Genomic DNA, 6,900 nt, shown 5'->3' on the forward strand with positions numbered 1-6,900 from the left:
GATGTTACCCTAGATCCTGCCTTTCTCAGCTTGAGGTAGATTTAGGCCCTAACATAGTGGCGACCATATTGGGGAAGAAAGTTTATTATCATTGTTTTTCTTTATAAACTACAGATGGAGCCTGAAGTTAGCCAGGTAGCCTTCGAACTCTCTTCCTCTATAAGTGCATAGTAGATGAACGCTGCTTCAGTCAATCTCCGATTTTGTTTATGAACTGAACATCTGGTTTCCTCAGCAAAATATAATCAAGTTTAGATCTGATTGTTGATGGTGGACAACGATCAAACACTGCAAGGCTGAAATCATTCACCTGGTGACTCTAAATTAGTTTCAAGATCAGATCCAAGGACTCCACTGGAGGATGAACCTGACCAACAGAAACATGAAAGGACAATATGGCAAGATCAGGTATTCAAGTTGGAATTTCATCCAAGACATTTTGTTCTTTGTTCTAAATTATTTCTTCTCTTTTCCTGAGAATGTCAAGAAGGCTTTGCAAAGTATATTGTATTTGAGAAAAGATGCTCGGCCTGCATTTGATTCCTTCCCTTTGTAGATTGTCAATACCAAAGATTTGCATGCCTTTGAGCTTGATCAAGATCCTTTTTTTGAATCTTGTGATGGCCATCTTCAAACTGATGAGCCTCAAGAGACCAAGATTGATTCTACACCTTCTGTACATACCCCTATACCTTGTAAAATTCAAGATTGATACAAGCCTTTGATTTTACCTCCTATATCCCATGCTTTGCCTAAAAATCATGATCTATATCTACCTAGATTTGATGGTGAACGCGACAATATCACTGCTGAGAGACATGTATTGAATTTTGAGTCCTTTCTCGAACTTTTTGAAGTTGATGAAGAATATGTCAATATTAGGCTTTTTGCTCTTTCTTTGCAAGGCAAAGTCAAGAGTTGGTTCAAAACCCTGCCTGATGCGAGCATCTCAGATTTCCAGCAGTTCGTCAAAGTTTTCCTCGACATGTGGATGATCAGACAAAACCCTTTCTTGATTATAGAAGAGTATAACCAGCTGAAAATATTGCCAGGGGATACAGTACAACAATTTTCTGCTAGGTTTAACCAAGTCTATTTTTCGATGCCGGTTAATATAAGACCTCCTCTTGGATCCGCTCTCTTGCACTACTCAGGTGCCTTTGATCTGGAAATGGAGTTTCAGCTGAGAGAAAGGAATCTTGCAACACTTGAAGAGATGCAAAACAATGGAGTAGATGTAGAGGCTCATTTGCTGATCCGAAGGGCAAAGTTGAAGGAAGAAGAGATGAAAAACATAGATCCGAAGGAATCGACATCTCGAGAGGTAAAGCTTGACATTTTGGTAAGTGTAGTGGAAGAGATGATGCAAAGGATCATCACAAAGAATGAGTATAATGTTCAAGCCCATCGTTCGCTGATTGAAGAAGAACAAGTTGTTGATCCAAAACATCTTCTTTCTTATCCTAGTTGTCATAGATTTGATAATGATTGTTTTATAGATCATCTTGGAGAAGAGAGATCTGTTGATATGACATGTATGCTTGATGATGTGTTTTATATTGATGACTTGCCTCAGTTTGATTAGTATGATGATGATTATGTTCTCCAAACAGAAGCTAATCTTGTAGACAAACCAGCAACTAGTTTGTGGAAGGAGGAAGTTCACTTTCAGTAGCTTGAATACAATGTTCAGCCATCACATATCAACTATGGAAATGACGAGGAAAGTGCAACAAATTTTGAAGTAAGTGAAGGATATTTACCTTTTTGTTTTGCTTCTTTTCAGTTCATCAGAGAAAACATTCATGCAATCAGAAATCAACTTATGACAAGTCTTGATCTGGACCATCTTGAGGACAATGAAATCCTTGTTCAAGACTTCTCATATCCAGATTTGCAGCCCCCGAATGCCATTGATTGTCAAGTTGCAGATGAAGACTTGGAAGCTGGCACATATGATCAAATGATACAAGATGATTCCGTACCATTTTTTTTGAATAATTTCAGTTTTTGAAGGCAAATTTGCATAGTATATCTTCAAATTAACAGCCTGTAGGAAATCATGTAATCTCATCGGAACCAATAGAAAAGGGTTGCAACAATATTTTCAAGTTTTTCAAGATCCAATAGCTGATGTTTTGGATGATGTCTGTAGTCAAAGTCCTTCTCCTATCTGTGAGCTTGACAAAATTATTGATAAAAACTTGATCCGGCAGCCGGTTTCTTTGTCATTTTCAGTAGGAGTCTTGTCACAAAGCTTAGATTAAAGTTTGCATTCATGGTATAAGGAGAAGAGAAGTAGTCCATTGGATGAGCTAAGTCCCAATGTGACTTAACTTCAAGATCCTTATGCAATGTTTTTGGAGGTGGATAGAGAATCCATATCATTCAATAGATCTGTTTCCAAGTTGTCATGGGAGTTGCCTTTCAATAGTTCTCTCTTGTTCATAAGCAAGCACCTTTGGAGAATGAAAACAGCAGCCAGAATGCTTGCTTGGTTGCATTGGTTGTTTCATTTCACTTGATCAAGTGATGAATGGAACAACTAGAGTAGGTTGTATTGAATAAGCTCCATTTTGAGCATATTTTCCAGTTTGTCAGTTGTGTTTTGGTCTCGAGTCATTTTTTGTTTCATTCAATTTAAATATAGTTTCAGCTGAGTGTCCAGTTTAAGCTTTTGAGAGTCTTGTTTAAGTTTTGAATTAGCCAGTTCAACTATGAGTCTTGAGTCAAAGTTTCATAGTAATTGGTTTTTGGATGTTTTGAAGTTACTGACTCCATTGCCCAATGGATGAAGGTACTTGTCTGCTCTCCCAAAGATCTATGGTTCTTGGCACCTCCAAGGAGCTACCATCCCCATTAGAGCCAATGTTAGTGTTAGTCTTTGAAGCCTTCCTCCAGTGATCAAACATGCTCTTACAAAGTGATTTTAAGGTGTCAAGATCAAATTTTGTCATTTCAGTGAGTCTTCAAGTAAAATTTGGTCACTAGGTATTAGGTCTAGGGTTTGCTTTTACTCCTGTCAAAGTTGTCCAAATGTTAGTCATGTCACCATTCAGCTGAGTGTACCATCATTCAGAGGGTTTTCATCACCATGTCAGGTTCCAATGGGTCATTTTACACCTTTTTCATGCTTTAATTGTGCCTAGGTAAGGTTCATTTCTCTCTCCTATGGTTTTGAAGGTAATTTCTCTTGGATGGTCAAATCATCAGCAAAACTTGTATCCTGATGTTCATACACTTTCCCCTATCCTTAATTTACCTTATTAAACACTTCCCGTCACTGATATCCCTCAAATTCCTCATTTTTGCACAAACTTTAGTTTCTTGCTACAACTTGACAATTTTCTAGGCTAGGCTTGTGTTTTGCCCTTTTGGACCCCTTCCCCCCACTCAATCTTTGAAATTCCACTTTCCCCTTCTTCCTAACATCCCTACCTACTTCACAAAATTTTCTCAATAATTTAGAAGCCCCTTATCCCCTTCATTTCAATTCGTTTCGACAAATCCCCTATTCCACACATCGGGATAGGTTTTACTCCAATGATGTTTCTGAGCAAGAAAATATGAATTTGGGAAAAATGAGAGAGGTTTTTATCCAAAATAGGCAAAAGAAGAAAAAACTCCTTCAATTTTTACACAGTTTTGATGAGCCCCAAAAATGGATAATTATTTGGGCTCATTCAACCTCCTAATTTGACTTAATCCACCATTCTCATTAGTTTATTGCATGTTTTTTATTATATTTATGCTAATAGAGTGAATTGGGTTAGTCATTATGCCAAAAATTCTAATGGGTGTTTTGTGTAACCTTTTTGGTCAATTTGGAGACAAAATTGAAGGTTTTAATGAGCACGTGGCAGCCAAATTCGTGGGAGAACAAGGGAGAGGATTTGTAGGAAGGTGTCCCCTCCTTACCTCGAATTCTCCACCATCAGCTCGGAGTTCAAGGGCCAACAAATCAATTAACACAAGGGCAGCCAAGCAAGTCAAGTAGGACTGCTGTTAACTACAAGTCTTGGGCAGCCGAGTCCCTAAAGTTTAGGAGGATTGTTGGGGTCCTCAATTTGTATAAATAAGAAGGCTTAGGGCCTCATTTTGGTTAGCTAGTGGTTAGTCATTTTGTAGGCAGAAGTTAGCTAGTTTGTATTTCGATTTTTAGGCAATAGATTAGCTTTGCTTTCAGCTCATTTTCAAGTTCTCCTTGTGGACAGTTTTGATGTAACTCTTCTTTTCTTGCCTAATAAATATGAATCCAGCTTTGCACCAGCTCTAAATCTCTCTTAGGAGGCTATAGCTCTTGGGGTTGGGCCAATCTCAAGCGCCCAGTACCTCCTTTGTTTATCTTTATGTGTTTTTGTTGCATTCTTAGAATAAAATCTGCTATTTAGATTTAAATATTGTGTTGTTGTTTAGGTTGCTTTTGATGATTAAAAAGGTTTTTCATGTTCAGATTTGCTTGATAGGTTAATCATAGGTAAGATCTTCAGAAAAAGGCTACCAAACACCTTGGATCTCACCTCCCCCTCAGTGGAATCATGAGCTGGGACCAATGTGACTTTGCTGCCAACAAAAACGTTGTTTTTCTTTGCCATGCAATTCTTAGTGTTGGAATCCTCTTTTGTAGATGTTGATATTAGTAGTGTTTAAATGCTTCAGTTCATGGTTTCTTAGTGGCATAAGTTATTTCATGCATTTCATTTCGAATAAACTGCTGTTCATTTCCTTTTTTTGTTACTTAGGTCAGAATAGAGTAAAGTAACTAGGTCATAGGATTTATAAGTGTTTGTTTGTTCAGTTTGAAAAACCACTTGCAGAGTACCTATTACCCTCCCTTACCTGCACATACTCCATCCAACCTACCTATTTCATCCTTCACTCAGAACCCTTACCTTACATTCACCTCATTCGTTTACTTTGCCATGATTCTCATCTTCTTGTGCAACATCGTTTCATCCCTCCTTGAATAAATCTCACCATTTGCGCCACTCCTCGGCTCCATCCTCCAAGTCTTGAACTCCCCTACACCCCTATTTCACCTCCATACTCATTCCTCCACCTTTTTCCCTCCATCTATTCTCCAAAATCCTCTTTTCAGAACATCCTATAGAAAATTACAGAACATCCTGTAGAAATCTCTGAACATCCTGTAGAACCCCTGCAGACTTCCTGTAGAAGCTCACAAATGAGGTTTCTTGGTAGCCAAACTTTTTGAAACTCTCTGGAAGGGTGTTAGGGACTCCTTATACCCTCTCTGAACCTTCTCAACCTTTTCCAAGCATTTCTCCTCCTTGATCCACCTCTGCACAGTAAAAAAAAAAAGTTAAAAGCACATGCATGATAACTCTAACAACTCATTCAAAAATACAAAAAGATGTTTTCTTCAGATAGAGGTAGTCTAGACACATGTATTTTACCTTCATAGAAGTAATGGCATCTCTATCAGTAGTTTGCATGCTCTCCTTTCCGTCAGTAGGACTAGCTGGTAGAATTAGGGTTTGCTAGGGTTTGTGTTTTCCTTCAGTTTTTCAATCTCTTTTGGCAAATAGATTAGCTTCCTTCGAGTTAGCTTTCATCCATCAATTAAAAAGCTTCTTCTAAGAGCTCATAGAAGTTGGCTTAAGCTCCTAGCGTACTTGTGCCAACTGACCAAGTGACAGCTGCGGCAAGAGCTAGTACTTGTGCATACAGCACCGTCGCTTCCAAGTTTGTTACGAACTACCGGGTTGATAAAATTAAAGAAGGGAGTTTCAGGAGTTGTAGCATTATTTTTGCAATACTGGGGCTCAACAATTTTCATGGTTTTAGAGAAATGTCAAAAATATAGTTGCCTTAGGAGAATTGATGCACCTTTGAAGTGACCTTGGGAAAATAAATATTTCTCCTAGCTTGGTTGGCCAAATGACTTTCTTGATGAGTCAAATGATAACTAGACACAAATATATTTCCAATGAGCTATCATGAGCTCAATTCAGGGTTGAGGAAGACCTTCAAAAGTTGACTACAACAGTCTTCCTTTAGGCAGCCTCATTTTGAACATTTTGACCAGTCTTGGGAGATTTGACTTTTGATAGGGAAAATAAACTCCAAATTGAAAAATTCAAGTTGAGTTGGAAAGTAGACTCAATAATATTTCTAAAGAGCTATCCTGTGCCTAATTTGGACACTGGTAAGGCCTCCAAAAGTCTCCCGAAAAAAGTGGAACGCATTGAGCCAACGCGATGCATTGGGCAGTGATTTACAGTGTATTTTTATAACGGGTGCGACGCATTGAGGCAGTGCAGCGCACAACACTTCAAGGCCTGAAATCATTCAAATCTTCCTCCAAAGCTCCCAAAATTGTAAATTCATCATTTCCCAAGTAAGTTCACACTCCAATATGCTCAATGCATGAGTTTGTCTCAGTGTTCTTGGTGATTTAATAGGGAAATATTGAAACCCTAGTTCCTTGCAGTTTGATGAAAAAACATTGCATATGGTTTATAAATTGTAATTTTTTCTGCTTAATCCCACTCCCATCATTCTCACTCACTCATTCCCTCACTCCCTCACTTAATTCTCTCCCTCCCTTTTCATTTATATTTACCCTTTCCATATTCCCCATATCCCTAAACTACAAACCCTAAATCCCTAATCCCATTATCCCAAACCCTAATCAAACATCCCTAATACCTAAATGTTATTCCATAAAACATTTCATTCCCCAAAACCCTATAGTTAGCATCAAATTCTCCCCTCATCAGTGCCACTCATCCATGGAGCTAAAAAACATAAAGAAAAACCCGCAAGCTGCCAAGAGGAGGAAAACCAAATTGATCACACTTGAGCAAGAAATTCAAGATGATCATGAATCTTGGCTTGAGAGGACAAATTTTCACTTGGAGAGAATGCTAGAGAAGG

The sequence above is a fragment of the Pinus tabuliformis genome, chromosome 2_1, assembly GCF_031772625.1.
Source record: "Pinus tabuliformis cultivar Carrire ecotype Pingquan chromosome 2_1, CPIR1, whole genome shotgun sequence".
Classification (NCBI taxonomy): domain Eukaryota; kingdom Viridiplantae; phylum Streptophyta; class Pinopsida; order Pinales; family Pinaceae; genus Pinus; species Pinus tabuliformis.